The sequence below is a fragment of the Callithrix jacchus genome, chromosome 10, assembly GCF_049354715.1.
Source record: "Callithrix jacchus isolate 240 chromosome 10, calJac240_pri, whole genome shotgun sequence".
NCBI classification, from domain to species: Eukaryota; Metazoa; Chordata; class Mammalia; order Primates; family Cebidae; genus Callithrix; species Callithrix jacchus.
The window spans coordinates 41,819,322-41,840,695 of NC_133511.1; the positions used below are offsets into that span (position 1 = coordinate 41,819,322).

The window sequence follows — 21,374 nt, forward strand, 5'->3', positions numbered from 1 at the left end:
TATTTGTTCTTGAATGCTTAATAGATAAATGTTATGGTTTTCTACCTTCATATCAGTAATATTTTACTCTATATTAATAATTATTCAGTTGTATCTAATTTTTCTTCCTATTTTATAAAAAATATTCTTCCCTTATTCATGACCCCTCCAAGAATGGAAGATACTATTTCTTGTTTTGACCATATTTCAATTTATTAGCTAATATTTCACTTCAATATCCAGAAAAAAGGCTATTTTTTAGTTATGCTTAGCAAGAGCTAATATTTAACCACAGGCTAATCTGTATCAATATTTTTATTAATTTATCTCTGGTGATGTGCAACTGATATTTTGTCTCCTTTCAATGTTTAAAACTTTATCTTCTTCAGTTTTCTAATAAGCAACTTCCATTAGAGTTATACTGAACTCCTTTGTGTTCTTCAAATATGCTATATTATTCGAAGCCTCTGTGACTTTGCACATGCTATTCCCTGCTATGTCTCCCTGGTCCACATTAATTCACATTTTAATGCTAAGTTCTTGGATGTGCATGACTTTCGGAGACAGAGTTTCTCTATATATAGATTTATTATCACTCTCATCACATAGTAATTGTCTATCAACTCCTTGACAGAAGAGATGTGTCTTTTTCATCTTATTGCTAGACCCAGCATAATTTCAGATATATAAAGTATACTTTGTTAAATGAATGAATATTTTAAAATACACTTTTATTTCTAAATAAAATAGAGGAACTACATTAAAAACTCTTAAGTGAACTCTAAGATATATTTATTTTGATGAAGAAATTAAATATGATGTTAATAAAAGTTACCAGTTCCAAAATCAACTTAACACAATCAATTTAACACAATACGCATCTCATTATTAGTTATTTAGAAGTAAATTTGGATAGCACTGTGTATTTGAATAGTGAGATAAATGCAGTATCTTAAATTTAGTGGTGTGAGTTCTTATTTCTGAATTTCCTAGTATATTATAGAAACGGTGATTTTGTGTTTATTACTTTACACACACATACACACACACACACATAAACACACACACAAACTTTCAACAGCCTACAATTATAGAGCTTCAGAAAGAAATTATTTAAAGACATAAAAATTCCAATGTTTTGTGACTCTTATAATTGAAATTATATTGCTTTTAAATAATTTATTATTGTACACCATTTCCTCAGAAGGATTCATAGAGGCAACTGGCATACTGCTTAGGTTCCCTAACTGAGTCCCTTACTCTCATGATACAAATGACTGCCATGTATACGGAGGTGCTGTAAAACCAGGGCTATTGTTAATTTATATACTTTGCTTTCTCCATTTTTCTTTCACAGTATGAAATTAGAAGGCCATGAAATAGCAGGGGCTTTCTTTTTTTTTTTTTTTCATTTCCAAGACAAGTCAACAAGTATTCATTCAGTTGACTTTATTTGTTAAAAGTTATCAATAGACTTTATGACTTTGTCTGAATGTCATTAAAGGAACCATTTGACAGCTGTTCCCTAAAGACTAAGAAAATTTGGTCTAGAAATAGAATTTGGCAGCATTTTACATGGTTGACGCTCCAGGGGCTTTTTCACAGGCAAGCCTTTCAAAATGTGTGGGGTTTCATTATTCATTTAATAAAACTGTATCATTATTATTTAACGTTTCTTTGACTGGGAACAAAGCATCTTGTGTGGTTAAAATCACTAAAAGCAAAATCCACAGTATATGGGTAAATATCTTAAAGCATGCTACATTTAACTGTTGTGACAGGGCTGCTGACAACTAATATTGCTTCTATGCTCTCTTGCTTCTGTCTTGCTGTTTCTGCTATTCCCTCATAAGGTCAGTATCCCAAACACTACCTTGCTGTTGAAGAAAACCTATCAGAAATTATTGCTTTGGGTGACGGTAAACCAGCGACAGCTTAGGAGGTGTCATACTAGGATGCATCTGTCAGATTCTGGCAGAAGCTTTGTTTTGAATAAACTCAGCTTCAGTCTGATGACTTGAGTGCATTTTACCACTGTGCCAGGAACAATGAACTTTTCTTGCTGAATACTAGTCTTACTTTACCAATAAGAAAACAGAGTAAAAAAATTAAATTATCACTTTTACAAAATTAGCAAATGCCAGAGTTGCTGCTAGACTTCCAGTTTCCTAGCTTTTATTCCAGTTGTTCATTCCATTTATCAGTCCAGGAGTTACTTCTCTTGTACTAGAAAAGAATCCTAAATTATATGTCACAATATGTAGTACATTTCCTTTATAGCAGTTATTACAATTTTCCTTAAATATTTGTTCATATATTTCCTCCTCGATAGAAAATGGGCTTGAGAAGAGTGTTTCTGTTTTGTCACCACTAAAAACATAATACCACTCAGTGGTATTTTTTGACAATAGAGAGCAGTAAGAAGGAGGCAGCCCAAAACATTTTTCTTGATACTGATTTTAAGAACAACTTTCTGTTTTACTCCTTCATATGGCATATCCACCAATCTGGCTAGAATCCATCTATCTCTCTGGCTCTTGTTTTGACATTCTGCTCTTTATCTGAGTCCTTTCTCTAACTCTTCCTCGACTAGCTCTCCTTCATCCCCCAAAACACACCGTCTTTAGTGACTCTTTTTTCTGGCTTTTTCTTTGGCTGTGCATGATGAACCAGCACTAAAACAACAGCAAATCAAATCTTTATGCTGCCAATTCTTTCTGCCCAGAAATGATTAATATAGTTACAGTCCAATTATCAACTTCTTCCTGTTTCCATAGAAATTCACATGATAGAGTGGATGAGTAAAGGCTTTGTGGACAGAAAGATCTCTACGCACATTTTACATGTGCCTTTAGCTTCAGTTCCCTCAAATAAAGTAAGAGTAATTATACATAACACACAGGGTTGGTAAGAACAGAATATAAAGCACCTGCTGTACAGCAGTTTCTTAGGTTCACCTTTTGTCTTAACACTAAAAACTTACAACCTCTTTTTCTAACAAAATCACCCTCTAAACCTCCACACTCAGTCTTTTCAGATTTTCCATTCCCTAGAATGTATTCCTACCATAGTGACATCTCAACTATAAGAAGCACTTTTCCCATGTGAACTGTGGCCATCTCTAATTATGTGGCCACTCCTTCACTCTTTTCTTCTATAACATTTGTCCCTTGCTCATCTTCACTTAAAGCTGTTTTTCACTTTTCCAGTATCAGTTGTCATGTAGCTCTTCTAGTTGAGTCCCTCATTTTCCTACTGACCCAAACTCATAGGCCATGGAGAAAAACTGGTCATTCTCCTTATCTTCATTTTCAATTCTTTTAAATAGTCTTTCATATGTTTGTCAAAGATCAGATGGTTGTAGATGTGTGGAATTCTTTCTGAGGCCTCTGTTCTGTTACATTGATCTGTATCTCTGTTTTGGTGCCAGTACCATGCTGTTTTGATTACTGTAGCCTTGTAGTATAGTTTGATGTCAGGTAGTGTGATGCCTCCAGCTTTGTTTTTTTTGTTGTTGTTGTTGGTTTTTTTTTTTTTTTTTTTTTGCTTAGGATTATCTTGGCTATGTGGGATCTTTTTTGGTTCCATGTAAAGTTTTAGGTATTTCTTTACAACTCTGTGAAGAAAGTCAGTGGTACCTTAATGGGGATAGCATTGAATCTGTAAATTACTTTGGGCAGTATGGCCATTTTCATGATATTGATTCTTGTTAAACATAAGCATAGAATGCTTTTCTGTCTGTGTCCTCTCTTATTCCCTTGATCAGTGGTTTCTGCTTCTCCTTGAAGAGGTCCTTCACATCCCTTTTTAGTTGTATTTCTAGGTATTTTGGGGAGAAGATTCTCTATTTAATAAATGGTGCTGGGAAAACTGGCCAACCATATGCAGAAAACTGAAACTGGATCCCTTCCTTACACCTCATAGAAAAATTAACTCCAGATGGATTAAAGCTTTAAACATAAGACCTAACACCATAAAAACCCTAGAAGAAAACCTAGGCAATACCATTCAGGACATAGGCATGGGCAAAGACTTCATGACTAAAACACCGTAAGCAATGATAACAAAAGCCAAAATACATAAATGAGATCTAATTAAACTAACAATCTTCTGCACAGCAAAAGAAACTTATCATCAGAGTAAACTGGCAACAAAAAGAATGAGAAAAAGTTTTTGCAATCTATCCTTCTGACAAAGCGCTAATATCCAGAATCTACAAGGAAGTTAAACAAATTTACAAGAAATAAACAACCCCATCAAAGAGTGGTCAAAGGATATAAACAGAGACTTCTCCAAAGAAGACATTTATGCAGCCAACAAACATGAAAGAAAGCTGATCATCACTGGTCATTAGAGAAATGCAAATCAAAACCACAGTGAGATACCATCTCACTCCAATTAGAATAGTGAATATTAAAAATAATCAGGAAACTACAGATGCTGGAGAGGATGTGGAGAAATAGGAACACTTTTACACTGTTGGTAGGAATGTAAATTAGTTAAACCATTGTGGAAGATGGTGTGACAATTCCTCAAGGATCTAGAATTAGAAGCACCATTTGACCCAACAATCTCATTACTGGGTATATACCCAAAGGAGTATAAATCATTCTATTATAAAGACACATCCAAGCAAACGTTTATTGCGGCACTGTTCACAATAGCAAAGACTTGGAACCAACCTTAATGCCCATCAATGATAGACTGGATAAAGAAAATGTGGCACATATACACCATGGAATACTATGCAGCCATAAAAGAGAATGAGTTCATGTTTTTTTCAGGGACATGGATGAAGCTGGAAACCCTCATTCTCAGCAAACTGACACAAGAATAGAAAACCAAACATCACATGTTCCCAGTCATAAGTGGGTGTTGAACAATGAGAACAAATAGATACAGGGAGGGGAACATCATATACCAGGGCCTTTCGAGGGGGTGGGGGACTGGCTGAGTGATAGCAGGGGGTGGGGGGATTGGGGAGAGATAGCATTAGGAGAAATACCTAATGTAGGACGGGGTGATGGACACAGCAAACCACCATGGCACATGTATATCTATGTAACAAACCTGCACACTCTGCACATGTACCCTAGAACTAGAGTAAATTTAAAAATAAATTTAAAAAAACCAATCTCTCATATTTCCAAGACTACTATATTATATTTTGTCTTTTCCCTCATTTATCTCTCATTTGTATCAGTTTCAGTACTACTCATTGTAATAGACATGTGTGATCCTGTATTACATGCCCTCATTTTAATCGCAACCATGGCTGCTTTAAGCTGAGACTTATCTCATGCTTCTAGCAACTGTTGTCTTCTACGCATGACAGAGTATACTGGGTTCAACCCAAGCATGGCCAGGCCATATAAAGAAATTAGTACCCCAGGAGCCTCCACAAATTCTTAAGGATTAGAGCTAACAGGGAAATACTTCAATGATCCTTATCTCAAAGAGATACTTCTGGAGAACATCCTAGCTACTTCCTAGAGGTTGCCTGGATCAAGCCACCATGGCTCACATAAACGATCTAAAAAACATTCTGATATTAAATCTTCCTACTTCTTCATCTCACTTTCCTTGTCTCCTCACTTGACCTTTTTGGAGTTGTATCTCAAATAAACTGCTAACAATCATATATTTTGTACATAGGTTCTCCTATTGAGAGAATGCAAATTAAAACAGACACACAACCTCAATTATGTAAGCATGTGACACATTGATGCTATCCCTCTTTTGTCTCCTGTAACCTACTAACATGATCAAGTCCCCTATTTCTTCCTCTTTTTTGATTCCTGAATACCTCCAGATGTCTCTTTGTGTTCAAATACATTGAAATAGTTCTATGTTACAATTAGCTTCCTCACAAGCTGTCCATTCTTTATTCATAAAAAGTTATTTTCCTTGCGATTCTCTCAAAACTGCTTCTTAAAATTTATCAAATATATTCTATATGCCACATTCTATAAGCCATTTTTCTCATTTTCTCTTCTCATTCTCCTTGATATTTCAGAGCTTAGATCACATAGCAAACGTCTGGTGTCATAGATAGGAGAAATGACAGAAGAGGAAAATCAAAAGGAAAAAGGATGATCTTCTCAAAGTGATACATGGGTAGATATACCAAGCAATGATCTGGAATATGCACAAGATTTACTAAAGCAACATATTAGTCATTTTTGCATCTGCCAAAGCCCATAAGGGAAAAACAAAAACAACATGAAGTGGTAGGTGAGAAAGCTAAAACATTACATAAATGATAAAAGGTGAGAATTTTTATAGATTTTTATAAAGGCTAAAAGCCACTTGAGGATTTGATATTTCTCATCATAAATTAGCATGTCCCCTGGAAATATTTCTGGTCTTTTCCAGTGCACAGTATTAAGAGAGGGGGAAATTCATTGTTGCACATTTGCCATGATTGCTAAAAAGCAATTTTCTCTTATTTGAAAATAAGAATTTTAAATGTAGAATTGGTGACAGAGTAAAGAGGAAAAGTCAAGAATAGAATATTTTATATGGACTAGGCAATAACATACATGTAATAACAATTTTGTGAAATGAATAATAATAATTTACAGGGGGTTGGAGAGAGAGATGCAGCATGGATAACCCTGACTGAGAAGCTTAGCTGATAACCTTGATTGATAACCTTGACTGAGCCCAATTTTCAAATCTAATCCTGTCCAAATTATCATGGACATTTCTCACTTCAGTCTATTTTTATAAAAGTGTGGGTCATTATTTTACTTAAAAATTGTACTTGTATTGTGCACTTACCTTGCTAAAAATACTTACAAGCTCAGTAGAAATTGTAATCCTTTTAATATAGGAGTGTTTTCTTAGCCTTACATGTTTGGCTTGCTTTTTCAAAATGCATGTTGCTTGATGCACTTTTAGAGAGATTTGGTTTCACTATGTGATTAGAACCATTACAAAGGTACGAAGCTCCGAAAACAGGTTCATAATGGAAATCTCGATGTAACCGTAACTATAGGTGACACTGAAATAAATAGTGTCTCTGCTTTGGCCCTGAAGCTGCTTAGTTAAGTGGAAAATGGCTGTGTTAGCTGGGTGAGCAATCATATGAAAGAGTTCAGTAAATTGTTGAGAATGCTTTGCCACCAAGCACTTGTGCTCGTGCAGCATTTATGCAGGACTATATATTTACATTTGATATTAACTTGCTGATTCTGTGCTTACATTTATAAGACAAGCTTTTGAAACATAGCTAATGTTTAATTTATATTTCTACTGTAAGAGAGTGGGAACTTATTGTATCTAAGGTAAGAGACATGTAGTATATTTTCCTCCTTAACAAAAAAATTTCAATTTTGTCTACCCAAGTACAAAGTCCATCGATGTAAGCAAAATCTTATAAGCAGCATTTGCCCATTGTCACCTACTAGTTGAAGCTCAATGTTACTGTCATCCTCAAACTCCAAGGCATTTTTAGAACAGAGTACATGTCTTAGGAGTGGACTTCAGTAAATATTAAGGTTTATAACTTACAAAATGATTGTTCATTTTCAAAGAATTGCATGGGCAAAGAAGTATTTTGATTTTACTAATGATCCAATATTTATAGCACATCTTCACATGATTAAAATGTAGCACAAATAATTGGGATTCTTAGAGTAAGAAAGTCCAATTTTACCACATTTTAAGCCAATTTTTTTTTATTTAGAGAATTTTCTGTTTTGCAGCTTAAGACTTATCTGATGTATGCTCTGTTGGTATTTTCATTACCATTGGATTAGCCTTCATTTATTAACTCTCTAAGACAATGTTCCATGCTTTGTTTGCTATTTTATTAACTTTTGGACACTCTGATATATGCATGAATATCTTCTAAATTGTAAAATGATGCATAAATACAAGCAGTTATTAAAATTATATACAGTTATGGTTCTTAGGATAAATAAAGGAAAGTTAAAGGTCAACTTTGAGTGATAAATGCTTATTTGGGACCATGAGTACTCTGGTAAACAAGAATTCTATGCTGAGATTTGTTTTCATGTGTATACAGTTCATTTATCCTGCTACTTTTTCAAGACCTATTATATTCCTCTTGCCTTACTTATTTTCCTACACAGTTTATATTTCATGGTATATTATTAAAATCAATTATTTGCAAATTTTTAACTCCCAAACTGTTTTGTGTTTATTGTACCAGTGTTCCTTACTCTACTTCCAACTATTGTTAAAATGAACTATTGAGTATACCAAGACTCTAATCTTGGAGTTTAATGCTGTCATTTTTTTCTGTGTGGACCCTGATCAATATACTTTCATGGGCCTTCTGTTCTTATCCTGCTTTACTGCTCCACATCTAAGAACTCTCTATTTCTTCAGTATTTCTTCCTAAATCATCTCATCCAATGTCTTCAAAGTATTTACTTTCTGTAGAGCAATGGCTCCCAGATTTTTCTACCAATTTGTGCCTTATTGAATTCTTACACCCATTATATATCAGCAATTATGTAAGACCTAAATATGAGTCATTCATGATTTTTGACTTTTTCTCGCCACACTGTTCAACTTTTTAGAAATTCCCATTGAATGTACATTTCTTCTTCCTAACATTATCTCTTTTGGTGAAGCCTCCATTTTTTTAAATTTATACTATGTTTAAATCGTACAATTATTCTGTGTACATTCATGGGAGTGCTTTCTTACAGTATATTCTCCACAAAATAGCTACAGTCATCCTATTGAACACCGCTCTAATTAACAATCTTCAAAGACTTCTAGTAACACATACAGTAAACCCAAAATGCTTATAATGACCCCAAGACATAAAAATAATAAGGATCAAGCATCTGGCTTTGCATCCAACTTACAAATAAAAGGCAAAGTCCTTACAGTGGCCTTGAGTCAGGGCCAGCAAACTGAAAAGGGCCACATGGTAATACTTCAGACTTTGTGTGCCATTCAGTCTCTGTTGCAACTACTTAACTCTGCTTTGTAGCATGAAATCAGTCACAGACAATACATAATGAATACGTATCACTGTATCTTCATACAAGTTTATTTACCAAAACAGGTAGCAGCCTCCTAGTTTACTGATCCCCTACTGAAGGACTATATATATCGTGCCCCTCTAATACACACACACATGACATAGGCACACTACACAGGTGATGTTGTTGCTACTCTTCACTCCCTTGCTCACTCTCCTGCAATGAGACTTGCTTTGATGTTGTTTCTAAAATATACCAAGCACACTCCTGACTCAGGGCTTTTGTCAGTGTTTTCTCTGCTTCCCCTTTCTGGAATATTAGCAAGGTTTTAATCTTTCCATTCTTTCGTATCTCTTTTTTCCTCCTCAGTGAAGCCTGTTTGATCATCCTATTTTAAGTAACAACCTCGTTGCCTTGGCTTGACACTGCCATTCCACTTCCCTATTTATTTTCCCCCTAACGAATAAAAGAATATTTGAAACAATTCAGATTTTACATGTTTGTTTATTGAGCCTCTCCCTCCCTATGAAAACAGGGGCTTTGGTCTATTTTCTTTTCTGCTGCATTTCAATATCCCAGAACAGTGACTATGATATAGTAAATATTAAATAAATATTTATTTACCCCTTTTTATTTATAAAGCTTTGATTTGGATAAGGAAGACTCAAGATTTTTGAACTATACGGGGTAGAAAGTACTTCAATAAAAGTTGACATATTTAGGTTCTGGTAACAGTAAGAAATTACAAAGGAAATAGAAAAACAATATGGAATATTACATATTACATAAACTTTGAAGTCACCCATATTTGATCTCCATTCATTTCTGTTTTAACTCGACCTGGTGTAAAGAGTTTGCTATTCCTTGGCCCATGTTCTCACCCTTTTATGATATGATTTCTGATTCACTCCCAATAGGGGACAGAATTGAACCCTTTTTAGCCCTTCTATTCCTTCCCAGAAAAGGACACACAACTACTGATGGAGAATCAGACTCCATCAATTGCCAAGAATTAGAGATTAGAAGGCCGGGTGCAGTGGCTCACGCCTGTAACCGCAGCACTGTGGGAGGCCAAGGTGGGCAGATCACATGAAGGTCGGGAGTTCAAGACCAACCTGATCAAGATGGAGAAACCCTGTCTCTATTAAAAATATAAAATTAGCTGGGCATAGTGGCACAAGCCTGTAATCCTAGCTACTTGGGAGTCTGAGGCAGGAGAATCACTTGAACCCGGGAGGCGGAGGTTGCAGTGAGCTTAGATTGCTCCATTGCACTCTGGCCTGGGCAACAAGAGTGAAACTCTGTCTCAAAAAAAAAAAAAAAAAAGATTAGAATTTTTGGTTGTTAACTCATTTCATTCTGTAATTTTAAATATTCTTCTCTTAAATTTTCAATTGGTACCAATTATTTAATACTTCAATGCCTACAAGATAAAAAGTAATAATATCTTATCTTCCTTTGTTCCACTTTTTGGTGACAACTAATGTTACTAGCCTGATAGGGATCCACAAAACTTTTCCTTATGGTTATAAATAACTTTTTTTTCCAGAAATAGGACCAAACTATTTTTCTTTTCTTTTCTTTTCTTTTTGAGACAGACTGTCACTCAGTTGCCAGGCGCTAGGCTGGACTGCAGTGGCACAATCTGAGCTCACTGCAAACTCCGCCTCCTGGGTTCAAGCAATTCTGCCTCAGCCTTCCCAGTAGTTGGGACTACAGGCACATGCCACCACACCCAGCTAATTTTTGTATTTTTAGTAGAGACGAGGTTTCACCATGTGGGCCAGGATGGTCTCAATCTCTTGACCTCATGATCTGTCCACCTCGGCCTCCCAAAGTACTGGGATTACAGACTTGAGCCACCGCGCCCGGCCCTATTTATATTTTATACGAGTTGTCTTTCTGCTTACCCACATGGGGTAGAAATCATTTCAGTATAGTACTTATAAATATATTGTATTATTTTACCTTCTTACTGAGTTCAGTTATAATGAATAAACTACATGTGTGCAACCATTTCTTTATAGATTTTTGAATATTCAAATAATTTAAAAATAGCACAAATAAATACTTTTCAACATACATTATCCTTATGGCTACATGTTAATAATTCTTTGCCTTAGACTTGTAGAAGCAGAGTTGCTGAAGCAAAGGACTTATGCTTTTTAATAAGCTGTCAAATTCCTCAAAAAGCAATTTTAATTTATAATCCCTATAATATCAATGCCTGAGTGTATGAAAGAGCCTGTGTTTTGACAACTCAGAATTTACACTTTTATTTGCTTGTCTGAGATATAAAATTTTAATTTTACTTTAAATTTCCCTATTTCATTTTAATTACCCTGATTACTAGGGATATGAATCATCTTTCTTTACTTTCATTTGTTTTGAATGTTTTCCATGAATATCCTATTCATACCAAAGGCTATATTTTATTGTTTGGTCTTTTTTAATGTAGATTTATATATACATATGTTAAACATTAAAATGTTGTCTATTATGAACAAAAACTTTTTTTGTCTATTAACTTTTTATTTTATGGTTTCTTTTTCTTTTTTTTTAATTAAATTAATTTACCTATGTGTATGCATATGCATAGTGGTGATGTGCTTTTAAGACAGGAGAGGCAAATTGATGACCTAAGATCAAATCCTATTAGAGAATTTGTGATTTGTGTTAAGATCATACAGGATTTTAAAAAGTTAGGATTTCAGTACCGTTAACCAGGACATGTACTCTCCTGTGTATCACAGCCCTCACTATTTCCCATTGCTCATGCGTCTCCACAGGATGTGCTTTCTTTCTTTTTTTTTTTTTTTTTGAGACGAAGTTTCGCTCTTGTTACCCAGGCTGGAGTGCAATGGCGCGATCTCAGCTCACTGCAACCTCCTTCTCCTGGGATCAGGCAATTCTCCGGCCTCAGCTTCCTGAGTAGCTGGAATTACAGGCACACACCACCATGCCCAGCTAATTTTTTGTATTTTTAGTAGAGACGGGGTTTCACCATGTTGACCAGGATGGTCTCGATCTCTTGACCTCGTGATCCACCTGCCTCGGCCTCCCAAAGTGCTGGGATTACAAGCGTGAGCTACCGCGCCCGGCCCAGGATGTGCTTTCTTATATGCATGCATTTCAAAACCATGAATTCACAACTTGTAAATATGCAAATATCATATTACAACAATTAGAAGCAGCAGTATGGTAGCCAGAATCTTGCTATTGCCTTTGGCAACAGCCTCTCAGGAAACTAAGTTCAATTCCCAATTCTCCTCTGTCCCTTCCCTTCCCTGGACCCAAGTTTCCTCTCCTTCAAAATGTGATATCCCATCTCAAAGTTTACTTTTAGCTCCCTCACTTGAGTGACCCTGAACTAAGTTGATCAAATTACAACAAATATGCAGGGTTGTAGTAGCCAAAGTTTCAGGGGTCACATTAAACTGGCCCCTGGGGAAAGTGGTCCACAAGCCCAGGAACCACTTCCTACTCTGGGCCTCATTTTATCCATTCACAAAGTGAGAGGGGTGGGTCACAGCAAGGACGGTACTCCCTCTAGAGGACATTGTGAAATTTTCTTTTCTTTTCTTTTGGCATCTACACAAGACTCTGCAAACACCAATGCATAATGAATAATTATCCTGCATCCCACATGTCTTTTGAATATCTTAGTGGACATTCATGGACACTGAAAAAATTATTGTATTTCTCTAAGTCATTTTAGGCTTATACTGCATATATTTTACTATTTTTTTTTATTTTTCATGGAAAAGTTTTAATTAATGCAATATCAAATTTGTTCATCCTTTCCTATTTGAATTCTGAATGGAACTTGGAATTTCAGGCCTCAACACTTCCTCACATCTTATTTCTTTTACTTTTTGTGTTGAACACAGGTGAATATAGAAAAAATTTGACCTATAAATTTGTAAAAAGATAATTTCTTTTATACATTGGAATTTCATTGAAACTTTTTTAAAGGACTTTGGCTTAAACATGATTGTACTTAGCCATTTGATCTAGATTGGTGATGGCACTATATAAATAAAAATCATATTTGTAAATTACTGATACCTTATATTCCACTTCTATTTCTCACAATGATGTTATAATGTTGGTGGGTTTAACTCAAGTTCGTAAACTAGAAACAGAAGCTGAAAGCAATTAAGCAACTAATTTAGTCTTTATTTTTATTTTTTTTACATTTTATTTTTTTGAGATAGGGTCTCTTTACCTGTCACTCAGGCTGGAGTGCAGCAGCACAATACTGGCTCTGAAGCCCAGGTTTCCTTGTCTCAAAGGCTGTTCCGATTTCAGCCTCCCAAGCAGCTGAGACTATGGGTGTACCATCATGCTTGGCTTTTTAAAAGAAAAATGTATGTAGAGACAGACTCTCACTATGTTTTGCCCAGGCTGATTTCTAATTGCTGGGCTCAAGCCATCCCTCAACCTTTGCCTAGCAAAGTGCTGGGATTGCAGGCATAAGCCACTAAGCCTAGCCCTAAACTAATCTTTTAAATGCAAGAGCAACTATTCATATTATATCATGTCTGATTTTTAAACTAATTCTTTACAGTAATACAGATACTTCTAAATGTTATAGTCAATTCAATAAATTAAAATAGTATTATCTTCACAGATTGTAAGTAGTCATAGCTTTCATAAATTTATCTAATTTTCACAAATGATCCCTTTAATAAGCAATCTATAAATTACAAAATACGCATTAAATTTATTTAAAAGTATGATTCCTAAATCACATATTTTAATAAAATAAATATTTCCCTCTGACCTTCATAGATGTGATATCTGTTGTCTCTAGGTTTTAGTTCCTAGTCTCTAAAGAAAGAAAATATACAAATCAATAGGCTATAAAAGCAATTCCTCATCTTAGACTTTTAGTCAAAATAAAATACAAGAAAGGAGAAAAATTTCTCTCATTTACAACATATTTTAAAATGTTATTGATTAGTCACATAAACAGTATTGTTATACACATTTAACATTTCTAAGGGGTTTTAAATTTTAGTTGCTTCATTAATTTTTTTTTTCTGAAGTTAAGAACCCAACTTTAGCAATTGAAATATCATTGTTAACAAAAGACCATGAAAACTGCAGAGGAAAAAGAGAGAGCCCTGTTTTCTATCAAGAAACAATCTGCAGATTGAAGACACACAACCTAGGGTAGAAGTGAAAGTGTGCTCTCTAATGAACAAAGGAAGGGACTGGTTTAAAGAGGGGAAGTTCACACTCCAGTCCTCCATCTGGTCTGTTTATGCAAAAGAGTAATAATGACTTAGGAAATCATCCAACTCTTTCACAGACTGAAGGCCTGTGAGGGATCAATTCAATCCCTATAATAAACAATCAAGTCTGCTAGTACTTTGTGTGTGTGAGAGAGACAGTCTTGCTCTGTTGCCAGGCTGCAGTGCAGTGGCACAATCTCAGCTCACTGCAACCTCTGCCTCCCGGGTTCAAGCAATTCTCCTGCCTCACCTCCCAAGTAGCTGGGACAACAGGTGCATGCCACCATGCCCAGCTATTTTTTTTTGTATTTTTACTAGAGATGGGGTTTCACTGTGTTGGCCAGGATGGTCTCCATCTCTTGACCTTGCGATCCACACACCTCAGCCTCCCAAGTGCTGGGATTACTGGTGTGAGCCACCACACCTGGCCTCTTTTCTTTAATTTAGGAATTTAAGGGAGTAAAAAGAAAACTAGTGTGCTGTTAACATTATTTGATTACTATTATCATGTAGTGACAAGTATTCCTAGAGAAAGATCAGTTCAGAAACCATTTGACCACTTCTCAAACATAAAAAGAAGCACAGAAATCTAGCAAAGGCCAGAATTTGCAGAATTAGAAATTGGAACTGATATTCAAATCCAACTGGTAAAAGATAAACTATGAAGACCTTGAGCAACAAAAAACAACTAAAATTCATCCTCAAACAAGAATTGTATAAAGTTTACATCTTTTAAAACATTAAAGACAAACACCTGCTAATGTTGCATTGATTCAATCCTTTCAATTAAACAAAATGGCTTAAGACAAGACTAAAATATCTCTTAGAAGCTTCAAAGGCTCAACACAACAGCATTTAAGCATGGAGGGAAGAAAAAAATCTTATAAAGAATTATTGGTATAGTTATCAGTACCTGAGGTAGATTGTAATCAAATAAAGTAAAAGCCCACTATTGCTTTGGAAATTTTTGCTGTCAAGATAACCAACAGCCTAAACCAAAAAAAATATGTGACTGTCAAATATTTGAAATGACCTCTGGGTCACCCAATTTCCTATGACCAGGAATCAGAGTGAAAAAGCCTCTCAGACTCTGGGGAAAGAATAGCCTCTAAAATTTGATGTAACCTCTGAAGACAGTGGGAAAGAAAAATACCTACAAGAGGATCAGACCCTAGGGCCACGCAGAACATTAGACTGAGGATTATCTGTCCTAGAATAGATCAAGGGTGGAGAAAAAGACAACAAGAGGGAGGATGGGAGGGAAGGTGGGGCAGACCGTAGAAGGGTGGAATCTCTTCAGAATTTCAGAATTGTTGCTCTGGTGATAAATTCATTGATAGAATAAGACAAATAGATAAACAAAAGCAATTGTTTCAGTTCTCTTTTTCTTCTGCCTGTTTGTCCAAGCCCAGTAATATTTTATCTAACCTGGATCCTAGTAGAAAGAGAAAGAGCCATAGGTTCACCCAAAGTTGAAATGAAACATGAGAAAGAAAGAAATGTTGCTGTGTTACTGGGTTTGGAATGTAGTTGTTATCACAGTATAAACTGCCTACTCTGTTTACAACTGCGGTGTATCAACATGATTGATGTCTGAAATCTTGCCTTCAATGTTATTGGTGCTTTGTCAAGATTCCTTTAACTGCAGCAGTACACCCACCCTCATGTTGCCTAGAATGCTGTCTGCCTATATAGATCAGTTTCCTTCTTCTCCAAAGAACTTTTCTTGGTCAAATGGGAGCTGCTTAACTCTGGAGATTATGCTCCCCCTTATCACAGCAAGTAGACTGTGGCCAGTAACTGACAAACATACCTGTATGAAAAGCCCACTCCTTGAATCAATATGGGATTACATGTGCATGTCATGTTCCAGATCTTTCCTATGAGATCCCACTAAAATTAGCCTGTTATCTCCTAGGCAATATGTGCTTAGCTTTTTACCCTTTACCCAATCTTCCTTCTCTCATTCTACACCCATATTGCTTGAGAGCATTTCCTAAATCCTTCTAACAAAAATTCCTAGGTTAAATATCTTCTTTCCTTCCTTTCTCACTCCTTCCCTCCCTCCCTCCCTCCCTTCCTCACCCTCTCTCTCTTTGTTTGTTTCTTTCTTTCTTTCTTGAAACCTGACCTAAGCAGTTGGAATCATTAGCAGGCTCCCAGGGTAAGATTCTAGAATTGAATATGTCACTGGTTGGATGACAGTAGAAATTATTATTACTAGTAGTAGGGCAAGTAGGAAGTTCTTGAAACTGCTCCCCATATCCAGTAATACAGAAAATAAAAAAGCTCACTATATTCCAGGAGGAAGAGCAAAAATTTATGTCAATCTTAAAGACCAAAGGAGGTAAGAGTGGTGGTTCCCATCAAATATTCATTTATTATACTTGTCCGACTCCTTTGAACTCCAAGAATCATCTAGAAAGAGAATAGCGGACTACCCCAAACTCAGTCTGGTAGTAAATTTATTTGCACTGCTTGCTAGATGTAGTATTTTTGTTAGAGCAGATTCATGCCGCATCTGTCATGTTATGTGACCAGTGATGAAAACAATACAATATTTCTATTACCATCAGAATAAAGGACCAAAAGCATTTTGTACTCCTGAGGCAGAACATAACATATTTATGATCTTGTTCCAGGCTTTTCCCCCAAACTTTACCAAAATATAATTTGGAGGTATCTGGACTCTCCGAGCATTCTACTAGAATGTATATTGATCTGCTTTATTTTTGACATTATGTTTGTAAGGCCAAATGAACAAGACACATGTACTTCAGGAAGGGAAAGATAAAACCTACTGACTACTGACTACTTTAAACAAAAATGGATGACCAATATGCTTGAAAATGCTAAGTACTAGCTTGAAGATGACTGCAGGCAAAGGTGAGGCACTATGATTGAGTATTCACTATATACTTTAAACCAATGACCTTTACATAGTAGAATGTATGGGTCTGGAGAACAACAGCTGGAAGTTTGATACTCCATAATCCAATAATTTTCAGTAATCCATTAAGGGATTTGTGCTTGTCATCTTTAGAAACACTGGGCTCCTGATGTCCTGTTTCCCAGAAGAGGACTTCTTGCCACTAAGTATTTAGAGTCTCATGGAGCAGAAAGCTATGGTTGTCACTTAATCACTATGGGTTCCTTGTACCAACAGACCAGCAGGCACAGAGAGAAGTTATCATAATGGTAAAGGTTACTAACCCTGATTTTCATGAGGGTAGGGGAGAATATATTTAACACACAGGAGATCTTTGGGTGTATCTCTTATTACTTCTATAGCCATTTTAAACTGTAAATAAACAAGTGGAATCCAAACAGACTAATAAATATATTTGACAGAACTTCAGACCCCTATGAAAGAATCTAGGTTACCTTTTTAGACAAATTAATCAGCAAAATTGCCAGTTGAAGGAAAGGAGAATTTAAAATTGTTGTGAAGGATAGAGATTATGGATATCACTCACAACCTCAGGATTAACTGCAGCATGTAAGCTAAACTGTCCCCAAATCCTTCCGTTAATAAGTATTCCAAGGAATCTCAATCTTATTCTAAAAAGAGTATGGGGAATATGTCTGATATTATATATATCTAGAGTTACAACAATATGTGTTTTTGTCAAAGCATTGCAAGCTAAACATAATGAATTCTCTTTCTCTCTTGTATGAACTTCGATCCAAACTCTGATTATGTGGTAGCTGGAAAAATATTTCCCAAACTTGGTCCATGTAGTTCATGAAAAATATTACTAAGAGCACTCATCTACTGTGCTAATAGATTATTTTTATAAAACAAATACACATAAGCATACAAATAAAAAATTTTAATCACCGAAATAAAAGGCAAAAAAGAATAACATTTTTGTTGACTAGCTACACTGAATACCAGCCCCCTCTTATCCTCTCTTCCTGCCTTATTTAGAAAATGATCTTGATTAGAAAGAATAAAGATCAATACAGTGGCTAGAGCTTGTGTAAGTCTTTTGAGGGAAAGTGCCCAATTTGTTCTCCACTGAAAGACAATGAATAATGACATTTTGTGGGTAATCATTGATCCCCGAAAACTAACAATTTATTTAGAATCTTCATGCACATTAAATATTCTGGGATGTAATGTCCATGCAACTTAATTTGGAAAAAGTTAACACTTATGATTACAAAAACACTTCTGAAATGTATTCATAAAAGTGAAATACACAGCTATGATAAAGCTACAAACTGCAATAATTACATAGATTTTAGTTATAGTGGTGAGGGAAAGAAATGAAGCACAAAATAATAGTGTTTGATGACCTTTATATAAAGTTCAAAAACACACAAAAGTAATACAGTAAGTTTTTATTTAATGTCATCAATCAGTTCTGGGAAACTGTGCCTTTAAGCAAAATGACATATCACAAACCAATTTTTCCTCTGGAGGGTCAGTAAATTACTTAATCGAAATGGGTCCAGGTGCTGGAGTAATTAACCTTATCTTGTCTCTTGCTAAATCACCAAGTTTGTGGAGTTCCTTCTGACCCCCAATAAACTTTTTTGTGGAAGCCTGGGAAGTTTTTTCATACCCACGATAAAACTTATTTAATCCTAAATGGGTCCTATTAAGAATTCCTTGCTCATTTTGCCATGCTTTAAGGCCCAGGAAAAGCCCAGTTAAAACCCTTGGTGAGCTTTGTTTATACTCCAGCCTTTGTATAAAGTCACTGGCTTTTAATATTTAACTTAATCATTCAGTCAGTACAGAAACAGTTGTTAGGGAGGTCTGCGTTAGTAAGACCTAGCCTGCCACAATACTACATCATTTCTTGTCATGCATTTTTATGATGATCATATATTTTATGGATTCTTATTTTACAATAATTTGTATTCACTCATTCATTCCTTTTCCAACCCCCTTAGCTTAATTTAGGGTCCCAGGTGGTAGAAGCCTGTTCCTGTAGCTCATGCATATGGCAGAAGCCGGCCCTGGAAAGGGCTCTATCTTGTGGGAGAATACACTCACAAACACCTCCACACACATTCAGACTGCAACCATGCAGACACACCAGTTAACATGACATTCACATCTTTGGGATAGTGGAGGAAACCAGAGTACCTAGACAGAAAGTGACTCTTTCTTTTCTCATTGACATTATAACCAAAAATGGTATTTGAGGACCCTCTGTACTGCATACTCTAGACAATTATAAAATTGTCTGTGTATGTAATATTTGTGTATATAATATCTAAACATAGAAAAGGTATGCTAAATACAGTATAAAAGATAAAAACCTGTATAATTTTTATATATAGGGCACTTAACAATGAATGGAGCTTGCAGGTCTGGAAGTTGCTCTGGGTGAGGGAATGAGCGAGCTAGTGAGTAAATGTGAAGGCCAAGGACACTACTGTACAATATTTGGACTTCTTAAACATGATATATAGGCTATGGTATTTACAAATCTGTATCATTTCCTTTATAATAAATTAACTTAAGCCTACTGTGACTTTTTTCTTTTTTTTTTTTGGAATTGGAGTTTCACCCTTGTTTAGGCTGGAGTGCAATGGCGCAATCTTGGCTCACTGCAACCTCGGACTCCTGTGTTCATGCAATTCTCCTATCTCAGCCTTCCAAGTAGTTGGGATTACAGGCGTGTGCCACCATGCCCTGCTAATTTTTTATTTTTAGTAGTGGAGGAAACCAGAGTACCTAGAATATACTAGGTACTCTGGTTTCCTCATCATATTGGTCAGGCTGGTCTCAAACTCCTGACCTTGTGATCCACTCACCTCAGCCTCTCAGAATGCTGGAATTACAGGCATGAGTCACTGCACCCAGCTGTGACGTTTTTACTCCATACATTTTTTTAACGTTTTAAGCTTTTTGACTCTTCAGTAATAACATGAAGCTTAAAACACATACACATTGTGTGCTGTACAATAAGATTGCTTTTCAATCTTTATAAGCTTTGCATGACTATTTTTTACTTTAAATTTTCTTGTGTTAAAAACTAAGATGCAAATACACACATTAGCCTAGGTCTACAAAGTGTCAAGGTCGTCACAATCATTGCCTTTTACCTTTACATACTGTCCCACTGTAAGTTCTTCAGGGGCAATAACATGTATGTCTCCTATGATAAGGATGCCTTCTTCTGGAACACCCCTTAAGAACCTGCCTGAGGCTGTTTCACAGTTAACTTTTATTTTTTAATAAGGAGAAAGCGTACACTCTAAAATGATAAAATGTATAGGATAGTAAATACATAAATCAATGTCATTTATTACTCTTATCAGTTATTATGTACCATATGAAACTGTACATGGTAGACTTTTTGATGACTGGTGGCACATTAAGTCTATTTATACCAGTACTACAACAGACAAATAAGCTGTTGAGCTGCAACTTTTTTTTTTTTGAGAAGAAGTTTCGCTCTTGTTACCCAGGCTGGAGTGCAATGGTGCGATCTCTGCTCAAAGCAACCTCTGCCTGCCGGGTTCACGTGATTCTCCTGCCTCAGCCTCCGAATAGCTGGGATTACAGGCGCATGCCACCACACCCAACTAATTTTGTATTTTTAGTAGAGATGAACTTTCTCCATGTTGGTCAGGCTGGTCTTCAAGTCCCGACCTCAGGTGCTCCCCGCCCCCAGCCTCCCAAAGTGCCAGGATTACAAGTGTGAGCCACTGTGCCTGACCAACTTTTACCACAGCTAGGACATCACTAGGAGATAGGAGTAATTTTTCAGCTGTATTATTGGACCTCTATCATATATGCAATCCATTATTAACCAAAACGTTGGTTGGTTCTTGGAACCCGCGTCTGTAATTAGAACGACATGTAAGGAAATCAATTTTACCTCAGGCTAATTGTTATACGCAAGAGTCACACTCCTGTTGAGACAGCCAGGTGAGAGAGGTTCCCTGGACAAACTCCAAGCCGTGTGCACACTGAAGCGAAGTCTCCGGAAGTTGTTTGCAGTGGGGAGGAGCCTGGCCCTTCCTCTTCCTGTGTGGACCCTGGGTTTAAGCCGCAGCTAGAACGAGAACTATGGTCTGGCGAGAGTTCCAGTTTCTCCCTTTTCTTCCTTTTCACCCCACAAAACCCTGTCTTACCATTCAAATTGTCTGCGAGCCTGAACTTTTGTGACCATGGGACAAAGAACCCTGTCTTTAGCTGAATTAAAAAAAAAGTCCTGCAAAA

General features: G+C 36.1%; 1 long non-coding RNA gene across 1 annotated transcript in view; it reads right to left on the bottom strand.

The window, feature by feature from the left end:
• Positions 1–21,132, bottom strand: part of LOC128929105 (uncharacterized) — a 93,111-nt gene extending 71,979 nt beyond the window's left edge. Inside the window, exon 1 of the long non-coding RNA XR_008475062.2 lies at positions 21,031–21,132. This is a non-coding gene — a long non-coding RNA (uncharacterized LOC128929105). The remainder of the gene's footprint in view (positions 1–21,030) is intronic.
• Between the last annotated feature and the right edge of the window lie 242 nt (positions 21,133–21,374).